Genomic DNA, 19946 nt, shown 5'->3' with positions numbered 1-19946 from the left:
AGTTGGTGGTGCCAGGTTTTAAACATATATACTGCATGTACTGTAGTAGACCACATAACATAATAACATAGTGCTGAGCACATCATCATTATTAAAGGCCCAGTACCCACAAATGGAACTCTGTTAAACACATGTACACACACATACTGTACAGTACACACCCTAGCAGTCAAGCTACACCCAATAAAACATAACTTTGCACATTAATGGACAAAACATCTGTTTTGTTTAGTGACAGATTTTCAAAAGAGCATTCTGTATGCTTGGTAAAATAACACTTTGTAAATAGCAGGGTGGGTTGGTGGGAGCGTCGTATTATTATATCTTTATGAAGTCATTGTTATCAACTGTAGTGTTCCTCCATAGGAGCTTTATATTTTGTGCAACATAATCATTGGATCAGAATGAAGTAGAATATGCTAATGACTCTAATTGGACTACTAATAGAGCATGTTTCTCCAGCTTTAAGCTTTTGGGGGTCTGTGTAATCAGTGTAGACAGTCGTTAAGGGAATGGAGAGGCAACTAGCAGTGTCAGGAGAGGGCCCAGGCGGTTCCGGCTGACACTACCCCAATCTTCCAGGACCCATTAAATGGCAGTTTCAACACATTACCAACCATAACATCCTTGAATATCACTGATTTTATTTGCAGTATCAAACATTTCATTTCACGCACCATTAATGGAAAAGTGCTGAGGTTCTAATGCCGCCAAACATTTAGTAACTACCTGGACTCAGAGAGCCAATTAACTCCAGAGACAACATGGCCAATTAAACACAAAAATAGGTAGGTCCACCAGTGGTTACAGGCCCCAGTAATTTACTTCTCTACAAACCCCAGCAAAAAATATTAATGAATTAGCTGTGGAATGACCACTTGAAGTTGGAGCAGGAGTTGGCTTGCATAGCCATTCAAAGAGAATAATGGATTGCACCAGTACATTTGTAAATATTCAAGATACCACTATGTCCCACTGTATAGCGCATTTATGATTTTTCTTTTAATTAGTAATGTGAGAGATAACATGGTAACAAGTAATCTGGCTGCAATTCAATTTGACTTGATTGATTCAATTACTTTCAATATTAAAGTGCATATAGAGATTTAATATGTGACAGTGAATGAAACAGGAGAGGAAAAATGAAAAAGGACGTGATAGTAGGTTGTTATAGTAAAATTATTGCACATGCAATTCACTGAGTAATCATAAACACTTTATGTTGTGTGAAGTACAATAAGAGTCTTGTTTTCACTGAAAGCTGATATTTTAATCATTGCTTGTTTTGTGATTTATTATGAAGCTTCATTATATTTTTGCCTAAGGCCCCTTCTCAACCATGTCCCCTCTGTGACCAGAAAGTCAAACTTCAGCATTAGTTTGTTGCTCTTTCTGATTACTTGTGCAGTGCCCATTTGGGACATGGCTGCCATTCAACACTCAACATGGCACGTTCTTGGGTCCTCAGCAATACACATTCCAAATGTTCATATGAAATGCAAAGGAGAGACAGACTTGGGCCTACATATTGTACACATTCCTGGAATTTACAGATATACACTATTGTGCAGTGCCTGTTCAGTGTGTGGCCGTTCAAAGTAGGCTGATTTATTGGCTCCCAGCACTAATGCTTGAAGCATTGTGTGGTTCCCAAGATGTGCGAACTATGAAGGACAAATACACACGCACTCTCAAACCTACGCACGCACACATAGATACAGTATGTAGAATTTATGGAAGGGTAGGGCTTAAGTGGCTAAGGTCTATTAGGAATGGAAACAGCCAAACTCTATAATTATCCATTCCTAAGTAAAAAGTATTTAAGTCACCACCCATGACTTCGCTGAATACTGCTGAAGTGTCCTTGAGCAAGACACTTAATCATCCATTGCCCCAGTAGAGCTTCACAGTGACCAATAATAAGAGAAGGGTTGTGCTGGGCAGCTTTCAGGTGCAGCATGAGTACCGTATGTTATCTTCCCCTCCCTTAGGTCATTTCCATAAATGTGGTTTAAGTAAAAGTAAAAAAAGAAAGAGGCTCAATTACAGGAACAAGATGGCTAGGTGTGGACCTTTGCAGGGTGTATACTTTGTAATGACAGTGACCTTTTTGTCCCATTTTTGAGGATATTTACGCAGAGAATTTTAATTAAAATGAAAAGCGACCCCATACTTAGGCGACCAAGGCTTACAATGTGATAGCACCAAGTTGGCCGTCTGTGCTGTTAATTACTCCCTAGTTCCACAACAGGGGTGTCCAATAAATGTATTGCCCATCACAGTATTAGGATGTGGGATGTTGTGTCGGGAGTGGGGGGTGCAGTTGGGAGATGGCCAATATCTTGCTAAACAGCATGCGATTACTGTACCTGCTAATGTTCCCGAAACAGGAAGGATAAAATGTGTGGATGCATATTTCAGAGGACATCCCACAAGTAGTCCTAATGTGGACTATTTCCTCTCTAAGCCTGCCCTAGCTTTGCTGCCTTGTGTTTACAAACGGATTTAAAAATGTCTGGCTTGATTTTGGTGTTGGTGCTATGTGTTTGCTTCATATATTTGTCAGAAGAATTAAAGTAAAATTCCATAAATACGGTAAGAGGCCAGACATTTTGGCCAAAGTGTGGTGCTTGAGGAAAGGACATGGGGTCACCAAAATCAGTAGCGTTCATCCTGCAATCTGCCTGTATGGTGGGATATAGTAGGCCTATGTGAAAAACTGACATTTTGGCATGAGAGTAGTGTTAGGGGAAGGCAATGGGGTCACACAAATGGGTAGGGTTCATCCTACCCAGGATGTTTAATGGCAAACCGCCCATTGGATTGGAAATCATTTGTGTGCAAATTAGATGGACTCCTTGGCCTAATGGTGGCGCTACAGGAAAGGCCATTTAATAAACAGAAACTGGGCAACCCTCTGGGGAGCATAACGGTGCACAGCAATTTCCATGGCAAACCAACCAGTAGTTTTCGAGGTACAGTCATCAACTTGTTTAGAAGTAAAGGGGTGGACGGTCCAACGGCTGACCAACCATACCAGCAGGTACTTGTTCTGTATTTGCCTATTTTTAGTTCTGAGAGTGTACAGATGTAATCTCTGGAGCCAGACTGTTGACTGCCACGCTTTCAACGTAAGCGCTGAAAATTATTCGGTAAGTAAAGCGGATTTCCCCAGACACCCACCACCCTGTGTCTTTGCAGTCACGCAAATTTATCCTAATGTAAATCTAACTAATCGAAGCATACTTAGGAGCATCTTGCTACAGAAAAGACAAACGTGACAACTTCCTGTTATCAGCTTCGAGACGTAGATTGTTGAACTGGTTATGTCTGGTTGTCTGGCTATGCAAGACTACAGATGTAACCAAACGTACCCTACTACCTTAGTTATAGAATCCCCCTCGTCTGCTGCCATGTTTATTATAATCCACTCATTCCACTGCACCCATAAATACAGCATGGTGTAGGGTAAATACAGCATGGTGTAGGGTAAATACAGCATGGTGTAGGGTAAATACAGCAGGTGTAGGGTCAGGTGTGAAAGGCCTGTTTTGTTGAAGACTATGATTGTTCTTATTTAGGGAGTTAGGTTTCGTGACTTTTAGTGACGATCACCTCCGGGGAGAACAAGAGGGGCGCCCAGTACAGTTAGAACACAGTGTAAATAATTAACACTGATGAAAAGTGGGTAGAGAAAGATGAGCCTATAGTGAAGTCAGACAAGGCGAGCTGATACTAAGTGGCATTACAGGGCGACAAAAGCAACAAAAAAGTAGAATACACAGCACAATGTATACAACTGTAAAATGTTGCTGATACAGTACCTAATTCTGTTGAATTAGCTTGATGTAATGAAATGTTTGGTTAATAAAAACATCAACCTGTGTGATTTGATGACAAAAGGTCAGAGCCCTACTGGGTTGAGGTCATTACTTCTCACTGTGCAAAGTGTCCAGATGATGCCAGCATCTGCTCTGGCCAAAGACGGTACAGGTACAGTATACTACGCAAAAACAATATTGCATTCCTCAAGAAGGTTGCATGATGCTATGATGTTTATTTTATTTGGTATGGTGGTGAGGGATGTTGATGTGATGATTGAATGTAGATTTTATGCTTTGTCAAAAAATAAATATAAGGTTTTTCAATGAACCCCAACATTCCATTTCCGGGCATGCGATAATAATCAGCAAACCATCTGTGAGACAACGCTTGTAGATTGGTCATTTTCAGCAAAGAGGTTTGGTGTAGAGGGGCAAAAGGAGGGGGCTAAGTACAGATCCCTGGGGGACTCCGGTCAACAGAGGATAGGTTTTAAATGGTTAATTGGGAATTATAAGGTACATAGTATATACAGTATACAGTCTGTAGCATATGACAATGAAATAGTAGTGTGTCCCTTCAAATGCAATTTGCTTATATACACCTCATATTAATCTCTCTCTGTCTGATATGGACATACTCGCACACCATTTTATTCCCTCCCCTTCCCTTTCCTCTGGGGTAAACATCTAGTAGTATCCCAGCTTATTGTTCAGGAGCAAAGGGGTAGCCACAGGGCAGGTAACTTGCATTGGACTGGTGTATTCTCCTGTCCCACAGGACACAAGATACAAATCAAGTTGCTTTGACCCCATTGTCCTCTCCACACTCTTAGTCCCCTAAAGGCAATGCTGTGGTATGGGATCTTTTCTTCTTTATTTATTTATTTCCCTTTGTATGGCTGTGGCTATAAGGGCACAAGGTACATACATTTCCTTGGGTAAACCAAATGGCATTCAGGGCCAGAGTCAACCGCCATTTTCATTTTAAATGGTGTTTACCCATTGTGATAGCTTAATCATCAGCTGGACACGAACTAGGAATGAGTTTCCATACCAAAGAGGGCCACTTGATTTATATTCAGAAATAAATTCTCCTTCACAGACATTTTATTACAACCACTATCTAGTACACTATCTGCAAAATATTGTGTTTATTAAAATAAAAACAATACAACTGGCCTCCAACAGTGTGTAACGTTAGATGACAGGTCGAGGTGTGATATCACCTAGTTAGTATAAACCAGTAAACGTGGATGCCTTTGACAACTGGCATCACCACTCATGCCGATGAAGATTAATTTATCTTTCATGTCAAGTTGACCTTTCCAAGCCCTCGTGAAATCAGCCCTCCCGTCTTAAAAACAAATAAGCAGATTTCAGCTGCTGTTACCTCTCAGATCAGGCCGGTGACCTATATGAACTTCATTTTCTATCCAAACACATTCATTTATGTCTTCCCCTCTTTCCATGATGGCAAGTGTCACAGGTGCTAAAGCCTGATTAAAAATATGATAATGTCTGTCTGTTCTAGACAGAAAGTCACCTGGAAAAAACATATTGGTTACAGTTATTATACAATCTAAACATAATGTTCCAACACTTAATGGATCCTATCAGGGGTTTTATTTATTTAATCCAAAGGACTATGCATTTAAAGACTATTCCAGTTTCATTTACATGTTATTCCCACATTCTCTCAGACAGGTTAAGGTTATGCTGTAACATGGTCAGCTCGGAAGCATAAAATGTACAGTACCGGTGCACGAGAATACTATCTGCCCTATTTCATTCTTTGAATTCTCTCCAGATGTTTTATCTTGAAGGGGAACCAGGGTTTCAGGTAGCCTATTAATGGTTTCTGGCTTTGAGAGAGTGTGTTTCAGGCTTCATTTTAGGTGCTGTAAAAATATACAGTATACATAATGTATGTACTCACACAAATGACTCATCATGGATCTCATTATGGATGCTAACGTCCCTAGGAAGATGGCGTTACATTAAGATCATTAAGAATGATCTTTTAGTATCAAACCTTTTGAACCACTTTGTAACCAATGTAATGTTTTTCTTTAGAGACACCTCTTTCTTAACCACAAAACGTCTCTATTTCCCCCAGAATGTCCATAAAAGATGGATCTACATCGCATCACATTGTGGTGCGTTGTGAGCATGCAGACCATTTTCACCTATTACATGAAAAAAATGCCAGGGTTAAAGCAAAGAATAAAGCCCTTTTAGCCATTTTACGAGATACTGCGGACATAATGTGCCTCATCTGAAACTCTTCAATGCCATTTCATCATCAGATTAATATAATGTTCAAACAAAGTATCTGCACTCATTATTAGACACCTGAGGCACAAATCCCCCCAGGGCACCTGTCCTGAGAGATGCATATACTCTGGAGATGGAGATAATGGGAATAAAGAACACTGACATGCCTCGAGGTCTCGTCTGACAGAACTCATTGTGTACAATAATAAACATAATTTTAATGAGTTCTCATCAGAATATATCAAATATATTTACAGCAAGTTGTAAGGGTTACGGCTTCATACTAAGTTGTAACCAGTTATACTGTAACATGTACGGAATACTGTAAATCTGCCTCAAAATGTCCAAAACGCCACCTGGCGTTAATTGGAGGACCACTATCCCTAGTCACCTGTGTGAATATGGTCTATCCAATTCCAGAATGTGTTACTTTAAACAGTAAAAACTTCAGGTGTGGCACCTGTTCCTTGTCAGAGAGGGAAAGCAGTATAACCCCTTAACCCATCTCCCACCACCGTCCTTATCAGCACATTTCCTACAAAGGGTTAATTCAATCATGTCAAGGCTCTCTGCTCTGTCGCTTGCCTCTCCCATCATACTTTAGGCGCAGTGGAGCGTCCCCTCATTGATGGCACCTTTGGCTCCACAATAGAAGCTAATTTGTTAGAATCTTTCACAGGTCAGAGGCTGCTTAAAGGCGAGGAGGGCGCCTCGGCCACCAGGAAAATAAAGCCATCCACCGAGGTGCTGGGGGCAAATTAAATGCCCAGTCATTTTACGACCGCAGACATACAAAACATAAATATCCATTTTCTTTACTTCAATACAGTCATGAGATCTTACCAGCCATCCCAGTTAACGCAGGTTAATAGATTGATTCTGGTGACATGGCTCATAATGAACAGTAAATTGTTTTATCTCTTAAGTCTTATTTGGTCAGCCAGGAAAACATATGAGGTAATATGGCTGAGGCTAAATGGAGCGTATAATAGATCTCTAGCTAAGGCATAAGGATAGGTTGATGGCAGTGCGATGATTAATGAAAATAATAATACTCTTGAAATTGAAATTTTTCTTATTCTTTTTTTTGGCCCTTTCAACCCTTTCCCCCAATGGTCATTCTGGGTGTTCATGCACGGTGTGATTTATGTGCAATTGCTAGCATCTTTATTTATGTCTATTGGGTCATTTTCCCAGCCACGTATAGGTCTAGCCTGGTCGTGTTGTTGATGGAGAAAGTACTCCACACATCAAAGTGCACTCAACTTACTTCACAGGCAAAATTATGAGGGTGGAGAATAATGCACAAGCAGGAAAGTTAGAGCCAGGGTTTATTCAATCTAAAATTACATCTATTATCTAACCCTCATGAATTGACCTTTGTTATGTAATTTCAACATTATGCTGCACACAAATCATGTTCAGAGGTTTTATTATAGAGCCACTATTTTATCAGAATGCTTCACAAAACAAACTTAAATCCTGTGCCTTGCTATCAGCTGCAATATATATATATATATATATATATATATATATATCTTTATTTCAGACAGAAGTCCATATAGTACATACAACATGGGAAAAAGATAAAAAGAAATTAAAAAAGAAAGTCCTACCTAATCCTACCTTATCCTAAAGCGTTACTTATTTACAAGCTTCTTCAATATAAGATTGAAAGGCTAATGCAAGCAATAAGAGTTTAGAGTTGTCTACACAATTATATTGACAGTACTCCTATAGCCTAAAGCTATAAGGACACACAACTCCCTCCACATTTTGGATCATCCCTACCTAGTCTTAATAGAGTCAGTGGCGTCAGTTCATTGTATCAGCACCGTCTTCTTTTGACCAAAGGAAAAAAAACGTGTACAAAAAAATCAATTACTTTTAATTCCAAGCTATTGATATGCTTAGATAATGCAGCAATTGAACTGTGCCACTACCATTGGTGATGAGGAGCAGTGGATGAAGAGTAATTGTGCCCTGACCCTTGTGCGCGTCGGCCAGCGTATCACCTAAGCTTTCCCCAGCACATTGTATCCTATAAGCAGGGGGCCTTATTTCGCAATCCCGTGGTTGTGGCAAGGTGATAAATTACAGTTCTTAACTACCATTGATTACTTTGTGCTTCTCCACTTTCTGTGACAACTGTTCAGTCACTCTGAATGGACCTTAATGGCACATTAGAGAGAAGAAAGCATACAGTTTCCCTACCATTGATTAAACCTGCTTGTTGCTTAATAAAGACAAACTGACATGGTGGCCTGTAACCAAGTAAAGACATAAGACCAATGCCATGTAAAACAATAGCTTATGAATAAAGTGGTTCCAGAATGGAAATAAGGAATGAATTGCAATAAGGTCTCGCTGTTTTACTTTTATATCCAATTGAAAAAGATGTATTCTCTGTAGGGATTTAAATAGAATCGGCACATAGTCGTTCCAGAACAACCTGTTCAGCAAGGATGCTTAGAAACACTTTAAAGCTCTGTAAACCTCTGTAAAGTTCCTCTCGTGAACAGGCATTACTACTCAGAGGCATAATTGTGCATGCAGTGCGTGCAAGTACTGCGATCGGCTGGGTATGTCGGTGTTGTCCATCAGCCAATCAGGGACCCATCATTATTGATGACGTAACTAAGGTTTGGTGATCGGCTGGGTGGGTAGGTACTAGGTAGGTAGGTAGGTAGGTAGGTAGGTAGGTATGTATGTATGTATGTATGTTGGGGTAAGAAATGTGGTGGTCCCTTATTAGCTGTTGATGGTGACATAACTAAGGTACGTTTCAAGGTTGGTATATGGTATAAGAACAGCAGTTGTAGTCAGCCAGTGGATAACATACGACATCACAACCAGCTGATACTAAGGGGGAAAAGGACCCTGCAGAAAGTAACACAGCTTTCACTGTAGTCTGTGAAGAAGCCTGAACCAATGGACTCCAGGTGCATATTTGAGGATGCTAAAGGTCTCATCCTTGGGGTCAAAGCATTATTTTGGCTGAAAAACAGATGAGGTCTGCATGCTGTCTGGCTGGGCATACCAGACTGAGGTGCTGCACAATTAATCGAAACACCTATACGATCTCAATTCTAAATTTGAGCAAGAATCGTGCAGCACTAGTTGGCTGTCCAATTCATTTTAGTTACTCTTGTGTTTTTACTTTGATGTTGTCTGTTTAAACCCACAGTATTTGTCTCCAGGTGCCACATTTACAATAAATATTTTCATGGAAAATAATGAGAATCGTGTGAGAATCGTTATCTCAATTCGTGCAGCACTAATACCTATCTAACGCCAGGGCTCCACTGGGCGCGTCTGCGTCGCGTCTCCGTCAACGTCGGGAATGTGCCCTTTTAATCAATGGAGGGTGGCTCCACTGCCCGCGCCGCGTCGCGTCTCCGTCACCATAAAATTGAACCGGTTCGTTTTTTGACGCACGCACGCGTGACGCAACGCGCCCAAACGCGCCCAGTGGAGCCCTGGCGTAAGATAGCAGTGCAGGCAGGGCTCGAAATTAACTTTTTTACTTGGTAGCGCTTGTGCTACCAATTTCAAAATGAAGGAGCACCAGAAAGAAATTAGGAGCACCCACCAAAATCTAAGGAGCACCAATATGTAATCGATTTTTTACATTCATAAAAACAATATTATAACGTACGTGGTTTACAAATAACATAAAATGACTAAAGTATAAAAATGCATGCCAGAATTTAAAATGTAGTGTCCAGACTTTCTGTCCCTCATCCATCCATCTCTTCAAAGAGACTGAGGCATCAAACATCTCCAGATGAGAACCCTCTAGTCTACACTGATTCCAGCCAGTCACATCACCTGTTTTCTTTTTCTTTGTTTTGTGTTTTTCACCTTCATAGCCCATTTAGATCATATAATTAGAATTTATAATATAAAATAATTTCGATGTAAAACATGGTATTTATAGCTATATAAATAAATAATAATGTTTTACTTAAGTAAAAGTATCAATACTGCTGCTATGCTATGTAGAAACACTTACAAGTCTGCTATTCTCTCTCCCTCCCTCTCTCTCTTGCACGCACACACACACACACACACACACACACACACACACACACACACACACACACACACACACACACACACACACACACACACACACACACACACACACACACACACACACACACACACCCCCCCCCCCCCCCCCCCCCCCCCTTCACCATTTTCTGACACATGGTGAAGTTGCGAGCCGAGGCGCTCTGGAATGTGAGCGATGCAGCGCTCAACGTTGTCCCGTACCGTTGTGTCAAAGAGTAGAACACTATACACACTTCACACGTTGGTTTGTTAGCATGAAGTGCTAGTGCAGCTAGCAGACAGGAGCACTGGCAGTAGGCTACAGTGGAGTTGGATGTCAGAGAGCGGCTCAGAGCACCCGTTTTTCTACAATCGATCGTTGTAGCCAGGCGCACCACAGTAATTATTTGTAGTGGCACTGGTGCGCCCAAATATATTTTTAGGTCGCAAAGATTAAAATTCAAGCGCATTTGCGACCAAAATGGTCGCTATTTCGAGCCCTGAGTGCAGGTTAAGCTGCAACTTCTCCCATGGGAAGCAATACAGTAGGTAGAACCAGGATGAAACTCTTAGCAGGTCAGTGAGAGGAGCTAGGTGACTGCTAGTCTCGATCAGTGACGGCCCTAGTTATATAGACCATATTCACACGGAGGGCATCTTGCCATTATGGCAGGATGGCATCTTGCCACACTGCTTTTTCAATGCAAAAATCATCATTTTAATGAAATAAGGGCATTCATGATGGCACATACAGCTCTGTACCTCTGTCTGTATAGCTTGCTTTTCCTTGTACTGTTGTTCTGTTGTTTCTCAATTGTGTACCCGTCTGTCAGGGTAACATTTTGGAAGCCATGGGGCCACTGAGTTACACAAAAAAAGATCACAAAGTGACAGTCAAGTCAGTCAAATCTTATCATCAACTTTATGTTAAAATGTTCTTGAGCGGACCATATCACATCACACTGGAGTCACATACTTTGGTAGGTCACCAATTTCCCTAACATGAAAGTGGACAAATTAAAGTCATTGGTTGTGAAGTGAAGTGTACTGTAACGTCTCAGGCTGCCGCTGGACCTCACCCATATTGCGAGTCCTTTGTGAGAGGAAGTAAGAACTTGGCACCATGCCCTAAATTTACATATTTGTAACAGAACTGTCTGAAGTTCATACAAATCAAGCTCTCTCTATTGTTCTCAAATCAAATTGCAGGCTTGCAGCAGACTCTCTCTCTCTCTCTGTCGTTCTCACTCTCAGAGTTAGGCTAGGATGACAGTGTGTGTACCTCTGCCCATAGTGACTGTCACGTGGCCTACCGACACTAACCCGTCTTTGCTCCGTGGTTACCAGACTTTCCTCCGAGGTGGATAGTCACACTGACGCGAGGTTACTCATGGTGGGGAATATTAGCCAAAAACAGTTGAAAATTCTCTCCTAAATTAAGTGCATACATATCTTAGCCACTTGTGAGATTAGCCAGGGAAAACATATAACCTTTGGTCCTGGTGGACACCACTGCCACAATGGGGGCTTATAGGCTAACCACAGTAGTTTTAAGGAAAATAGAAAATAGAAAATGATTATGTATGAGGAAATCTTACACTATTACCCTTCAATTCTGTGAGAGAGGAGAGTATGAGAGCAATACTGACCTAGAGGAACACGCACGCACGCACCAAGAGGTGTTTGCTTGGCACCCAGTCAATCATGTGAACCAATACAACAACCATCCTGTCACAACTTGAAACCTTCAACAGCAACAACAACACCACCACAGACACATCAGCATCAGCATCAGCATCTTCAATTCCAAAGCAAAAAGCAGAGTCACTGAACATGATTCATTGCTACCCAGGCTTTTGGACCCAATGGAACGGCAATAGAACAATAGTCTGAATCACAGCAGCTTATACCCATAAGCACAGACAATAACAAGCAGCGGCAGAACATAGAAAAACATGGAGCAAGCTTACCATTAGAAGTCTTCCTCTTGACTTCTGTCCAGTAAAGTCCTTAATCAGTTCAGCAAAATCCCCTTTCCGCGGTAAGTCACTCTCAATGGACATCAAGGTGAGATGATTAAGATTCATCTGGCTGCTTCTCGAGTCTTCCCCACACGTATACACCTTCAAAGATTTCAGCAAATCACACAGGTTCCACTCCCTGATAGCAATGCTTGCCCTCTCACAATGCTGTCAATAGTGTTACAATTCCACATGTTGCACAGAAAAGCCACCTTGAGTTTGTCTCTTTTATAATTTTTTCATAATGCAATACTAATAATGATCTCTCATTCCCAGCACTTATCAATCAACTAGGGGGTCATATCTCAAAGCAAAGAATCGATGTATGAGAAGGTATGTACAGTATGAGATCAGTCTTTGTGTAATTCAAGCAATATGCAGCTGCATCACCTATTCAATTCATTTGGGAACATGTGTGGATGGGGGGGGAGGGGACTCACTTGGTTATGTTGAAGTTGAACTTGAAATCAGTTGTGTTGTGAGTAGCGAGGATGGCATCCCCAAAGAGAGGGCACCTTATAGGCACATCTGCCTATGTCACCTGACTCGTCGCCAGTCAGCTCTTTGCCAAGGACTACTGCTGTGGCCGGTCTTCATAGCAGGAAGTGTTTACAGGCTCTCTTCCAGTTTGTGCCATGTGTGGTTTGGGGAGAACTTCTTGGTGCTGGCACTCTGGGACCTCCTACAACTCTTAGATTCCCCTGCCCAATCATGCACGCTGGCTGTCAAGCTGAAAAAGAATGATGAATCACCATGAGGCATGCTATAAAGAGTAAAGAGTACGGAGCTTAACATACCTAGCATCCAAAGGTGTAAGTTTGCATTAAACATTGGTGGGGAGACCATTGTTTTACATTGTCCTACATGCAGTACTGTACTACCATCTATTATCTCTATTACACCAATATTCCCCATTCTCTCATCTCTCCATCTAGCAATGTTTCTCTACCTAGCCGCAATTTGCAACTCTAGATTTCTTTACAATGGGTTGAATCTAGAGTTGCAACAAGCTCCATCCACTTCCTATTCATCATTTTTGGTTTGTGATCTGCTTGTCTTAAATGACGTTAAACTCACCAACATTGCAGCTGCAGTCCAAGCTTGAATTATCCTCTTTCAATCTGCCGTGCTTGTTTTTCATAAAAATCCACCGTAGAGATGTTATGAGCTACTTTCTGTCAAGACATCCTCTGCAAATGATTATTTTTTTAAGTGTTGCAGTTTGGAAGCACTCGTTTCTGTTAACGGGTCGCGCTGCTGCCTCCTGCATTATGTGCAAATTCGAAACAGGTTGAACGCAGGGCCGCTCAGTGACGTACGACGAGTGCTTCCAAACTCCAGCACTTAGAAAAATAATCACTTGCAGAGGATGTTATAGCTCATAACATCTCTACGGGGGATTTTTATGAAAAACAAGCTCGGCAGATTGAAAGAGGATAATTCAAGCTTGGACTGCAGCTGCAATGTTGGTGAGTTTACTTTAAAGTCATTTAAGACAAGCAGATCACAAACCAAAAATTATGAATAGGAAGTGGATGGAGCTTGTTGCAACTCTAGATTCAACCCATTGTAAAAAAAATCTAGAGTTGCAAATTGCGGCTATTTCTCTACCCAAGTATACAGTTATCCCAAAATAAATGTGTATTTGTTTACAGTTAATCTTCATTTTTTCTATTTTTATTAAACAAGCCAAATTGCATTATAAACTAAATATTCTCTTTACAATTACAGCTGCCTTCTCTGTCCTCACTTGCTAAATGACATTATTGTGTGCCTATGCCTTGCCGAATTCTGAGTACTAATAACTTTTAACATACTGTAGCAACTATTACACTGTACATCAAAACAATTGGAGGAGACCAAGCCATTGGACCTCGTCTCCTCATCTGTTTTGTGTAGCTCTACTGCTGGCATGGATGTTTTCTTAATTCACGTTTTAAATGTAAAGGATGATGCAAACATTTAGGATAGCTCTGCTAACTTTATTTGCCAATTATATTAGGCTACTATTATGTATAGCCCTAGGCTAGGCTCTACCATATTCTCTCACATTCTGTATCCCACTACGACCTGTCTGCCTTTCCATATCCTGACCCTGAAGTTATATCTATGACTCAAACACTAAGTTGTTTGTAAATTGAGCCTTGTTAGAGCCATCAGTTCTGCATGTTTACAGTGCATGTAAAGTTGTAAACAGGCCACATACACTGTGTGCGCACGCACGCACACACTCACACACAACAATGTTATTTTCTGCAAATGCATTAGGCATAATTAAGTTATTTACTCACTGCCTAAAGTGAAATAGTTGGCAAATCAAAGCTTGCACTCTCACGTGACGTCTGCTTCCACTGTGCAATACCTATCTTAGCGTGTGCTAATGCTAACGTAGTGTTGACAGCAAGGAGAGTCCAGGTGGTGGAAAGCCTGGTGGGCGAGGTTATAGTCCAGGAGGTTGATGATTGGCTATGATATGATAGCCAAAATTGGTGATTGGTTCTCATTGTTGCTGCTGATAAACAGTCAGTCTAACGGACATAAATAAATTCCTAATTTTCACAATGATTAAAATGATACAGGACAATAATTTAATGATTCCTTAGTTAATTGACAATGGTAGGGACCGACTGGGAAGGATAACAAACAAACCTACTTTAAAGCTCCCAGGCCGCTAGCATCTTCACCTGATATGTCTGCAATGCCAATGTTGGAGCTCCATCAGGGCTGGACTGGATAAAAAATTCGGCCCTGACATTTGGCACAGACCGGCCCACCACAAACCAGCACGCAGATAGCACTCTACCGGCCCACTCCGTCAAGGCACACACAAACAAGCCCTAAATACCACCAATTTTACTGAAAAGTATGCCTCTGATAATTACCATAATAAAACTGGGCAAGTAAGCAACTATAGTCAATTATTCAACTATAGTCGACTAGTAAATCCACTAGTCGACCTTGCTGGTCCTATATATAAGCTATGGGCAGCAGTCCATTCATTGATCGGCCCACCGGAAATATGTCTGGTAGGCTACTTGCCCTGAGCCCCGTTCAAAGGTAAGGTGACTCTCCACCAATCTCCATCCATCCATCCATCCATTCATCCATCTTCAACCGCTTATCCGTAGTCGGGTCGCGGGGGCAACAGCTCCACCATAGTGCTCCAGACTTCCCTCTCCAGAGCAACATTAGTGACTTCCTCCTGGGGGTTCTGGAGATGTTCCAAGGCCAGTGAGTCCATGTGTTTCCTCCAACTGCGCCTTGGTCTGCCCCAGTGGGACGTGCCTCAAGGACCTCCCTAGGGAGACGCACGAGAGGCATCCTAACCAGATGCCCGAACCACCTAAGCTGGCTCCTTTCCAGGCGAAGAAGCATGCAGCGACTCTACTCCGAGTCTCTCTCGCGTGACTCAACTTCTCACCCTATCTATAAGGGAGATACCAGCCACCCGTCGAAGAAAACTCATTTTGGCCGCTTGTATTCGCAACCTTATTCTTTCGGTCATGACCCACACTTCATGACCATAGGTGAGAGTAGGAACGAAGATTGCTCGGTAGACAGATGAGCTTTGCCTTCTGCAGGCCACCCCTGCTGCTCCGATTCTTCAAACTACTTCAGACAGAATCAGACTGCTAGTTGTAGTCTGTTGGCATTAGTTGGCATTTAAAAGTCGTGCAACAGCACATTGCATTCTTGACACTTCCGCAAGTCCACAGTCCACACGACACCAGGAGGCGAAACGATGATAAGAGCGCGGCACCGCACCCCTCACTTCACACGGGTCCCCACACGTCTAAATATTTGCCATTGACAATGAAAGGAGAAATTAGGTAAAATGTCCGCCAAATATGACGTACATTTGTACAACACAAACATTAAATGCCATTAACAATGAAGGGAAAATGTACGTTAGATCTTGCTATCCAGTGAGATGTGAAGGATAAAGATAGTGATGTTCTATTGCAAGGGTTTTCAACTGATTATGAACCAGTGACCACCACCCTGACTGAGGATCAACCTGCGGACCACTGTTGTGTTGGGAGGGGGGATATGGGCGTTGTGTGGGGGGAAAATTAACCTTATTAACCATATTAAAATCATGTTGCTATTGTAACTTACTGTATGTATGAGCGTCGAGCGAGCAGACACATGCAATTAATTATGGGCACATTTCCTTATAATGGTTTCCCTTGAGATTCTACCTCCCTTTTCTGTGGAAGTTCTTGACGTCCGACTTCCCAGTAACTGACAACATCGACACGTCATCATATGGCACCACGTCATTTACTGCATTGTTTCTCAACTTGTGGTCAATACAATAAATTCAAATACAAATCTTCACTTTCCTACATTACTAAATGCATGGTCAGGGACCACATGCAATACCTTCACTGACCACCAGTGGTCCACGGACCACCTGTTGAAAACCCATGTTCTATTGTAATGACTTCCTCCAGTGATCCATTTGTTTATTTACCATTATGTGAAAATATATAAGTTTCACTCTATGATCCTATAATGAAACTACAGAATAACAATGTACAGCAGGGATGTCAAACTCAAACACACAGTGGGCCAAAATAAAGAAATTGCTACAATTCGAGGGCCGGACTGTGTTTCAACACACGGGGCCGTATTTGGGGGAGAGGGGTATAGCTGAAAGTTGACCACAAAGTGATATACTTTCACTGCTGATCAATAGTGAAGAGAAGACGCATGCTTGCGCTTATTGCGGGCCCTCGATATACGTGACGATGCACTCGCAGTGCATTGTGGGACTTGTAGTATTATGGTGGTCCGTGCAATATACCAGAGGGCCAGTTCTAATACTAATTAAATATCATCCCGCGGGGCCGAAGATAATTCATTCACGGGCCTGATTTGGCCCCCGGGCCTTGAGTTTGACATGTATGATGTACAGTATATTCTCCGTGTTACCAAAATAATGTATAGTATCCATGATTTGTGTTGATCTCCAGGATAATTCTGGGGGGGAAATGTACACTTTGTTTTAGCGTTAAAGCATCTGTCTCAATCTTAGTCTCAGTTTATATTAGACAAACTAGGCGCGAGAAATCTGCAGGCAGATCGATGTGTGTGCATGTATGTGTGTGTTGGGTTTGGGGTGTGTGTGTGTGTGGGGGTGGGGGGGGGGGGGTGGGGGGGGGCAGTTTTGACATTTTTGTCAGCTTGTGACCCACCAGTCATAGGATTGACCCATCCCATCAACGAAATGTCAACTGGAGCCAAATCAAAAAACAAAAGAAACGAACCCTCATTAGAATAAGGATGGTATCATTTCTGAAATAATACTGACAGCTTTGAGATGTCTATAAGATGCCGTTAAAAAGATGTCTATTGTCCCTGAAACCTGATGTCAAAATGCCACGAGAGGTGTCCCCCTGCCAGGTCAGTGTGGCTCTGGGGTCGGGGCTTTTGCCCCAGCCCGGGCCGCAGGCCACGGAGTGGGCCTGGCACTTCTGTCACCCACGCATCATGTGAAACTGCAGAGGGCTGAGAGGGTATAACAGGGTTAAACTGATTAGCTATGCACTTGTGTTCTATGGGTCACACAGTGTGAAGAACAAAAGTGATATTAAAGGATCTGTATTTCTCTCTTTGGTTACTTAATGCCATTGGTTCTTTCGGCACACAAAAGTCAGTAAAAGATAGCCCTGACAGATACGTGCCATTTTTTTTCTCTCTCTCTCTCTCTCCCTAAGTTCGGCCTTTTCTTTCCTTTCACTGTGGATATAATAAATCCTCTACAGCCTGAGCCCCAATCCCCACATTCTTAACCCCATCTCTCTCCCTGTCAATACATAAACTCTTCTTTTCACCTTAAATTCTCGCCTTTTGGCTTGCGCTCAAAGTTCTGCTCTGTCTTGCAGCTTCCTTCTCACTTTCACCCACACTCATCCCTGGGAAATGTAGATCTTTTCCTGACAAGTTCCTCACTGACTGGAAAAGAAGCAAAGCCTCTGGAGATCATCAAGAGTCCTCTGCCAAAAAATGCGTGGGAATAGTCTGGATGGGAAGGGGAAGGGACTTTTAATTGTTTTTCTTTTTTTTTCTTCTTCTTCTTTTGGAATTAGTCAGTGGAAGAAAAAAAACTACGATTGTTCAAAGAATTAGCTTTTCCAACTGTGGGAGTCAGTGACGGCTATATGATGTGCCGCTCAGTGGGATATGAAGATTCTAATCTGCCTGTGGTTCAACACTCATATCTTTGACATTTTTACCCATGTGACATAGATTATAAATCCTGTGTCTTATGATATGGAGGGGTATAGTGAATAAATCAGGCCACTTTGAAGAGCGAATTATGTACTCCCTGTGTTTATGTACTTAGGAAGCTGCCTTCCACAACAGCTGGAATAACACATGTTGTATTTTTGGGTTCATTAAGAGCACAATCAGATGGTTTCCTGAGTGGAGCGTTTGGAAGTTCAGTTGTGGGGTGGAGGGTTGTGCGGGTAGGCTGGGGAGCTTAGAAGGTGTGCGCGGAGGAGTCTCTGGGACTTTATAGATGCCACAGGGCAAATTGTATTTTTGTTGGACAAAATATCCTGATCTGTCATCATTATACCCCAGACATACAATGTTTAGCTTGAGATACTCGTTAACTCCATAAAAAATGATTTATGGAGCCATTCATACTAATAGCAAAATACTGTTTGTATATGGGGAAACATACACATGGAATTTATTAGTTCATTATCTTTATGGTGAACTCGAATATCGACATGCATGAAACGCCTTGTTAAGTAACACAAAATATTTTATAAACTTGACATCTGTGTCCTATGAACTTATATTCTGTTTTATTACTACTCTTTTTCTGTATTTCAAATAAGTACTTTATTCACTGTTTATATCAGATATAATAACTATTTGTTTCATAATCATTAAACAAGTTTAATTAATATGACTATGGTCATGACAATGGTCTGCCCCTAAAGAGAACCATACAAAAACAATTCTTTGTTCATCTCTTCTTTGAGTAAAATGTGATTTGAATTTAGTTTACTGACAACCTATAAGATATATACTTAACACTGTCTAATACATTAATTTAATGTTAAAAAGACAGTTGACAGCAAGTCCAGTCACTCAAAGCCACCCCCTCCATTAGCCAGTCAAATTCAAGTATTGAGACATGCAGTCCATTGTATATCATTGTAATATCTTTTCGATAAATAGATCTGGATTATTGTAAATTATATACATGGCGTTATTGCTTTTCTAGTTAGTTGCATTCATGCTGCCATCAAGTCAGTCACCAATATTGGAAAACAGAGAGTTTTTCCAATGTTCCAAGAAGTGGCCACAGTAATCACATAGTATGTTGTTTTTGTCTATACACAGTCACGCTCAAGTCTGCTGATGGTTCAACTTAGCTCCACACTGTTGTTGCACAATGTCACTTATCATCTTTGTTCCATGATGGACATCAAAAGGGCTTCCATTGTTGGTGCACAATAAGCTTCCATTCTTAAAGCAGATAAGTAGAACAAAGTAAAGGTAGGGGGCCGTCAAGAATCCAAAGACAGACGTGTCTAAGCAACACTATTTCCATATTAGCCATTCTGATGGGAAGAATAGTTGAATAATCAAATCAATTATTATTATCCAAAATTATGCTGCTGCAGTGATGTCTCAAAGGGAAATGACACATTTAAAAGGTTTATTGATCAAAACTGTTCTCTAAAACCCTTTGTTTGTCCCTTTCTATAGTTCCCAAATAATAAAGAATGAAAATATCTCAGAT

This window comes from Protomyctophum parallelum (assembly GCF_964188405.1).
Source record: "Protomyctophum parallelum genome assembly, chromosome: 4".
Classification (NCBI taxonomy): domain Eukaryota; kingdom Metazoa; phylum Chordata; class Actinopteri; order Myctophiformes; family Myctophidae; genus Protomyctophum; species Protomyctophum parallelum.
This window is presented reverse-complemented; position numbering follows the sequence as displayed.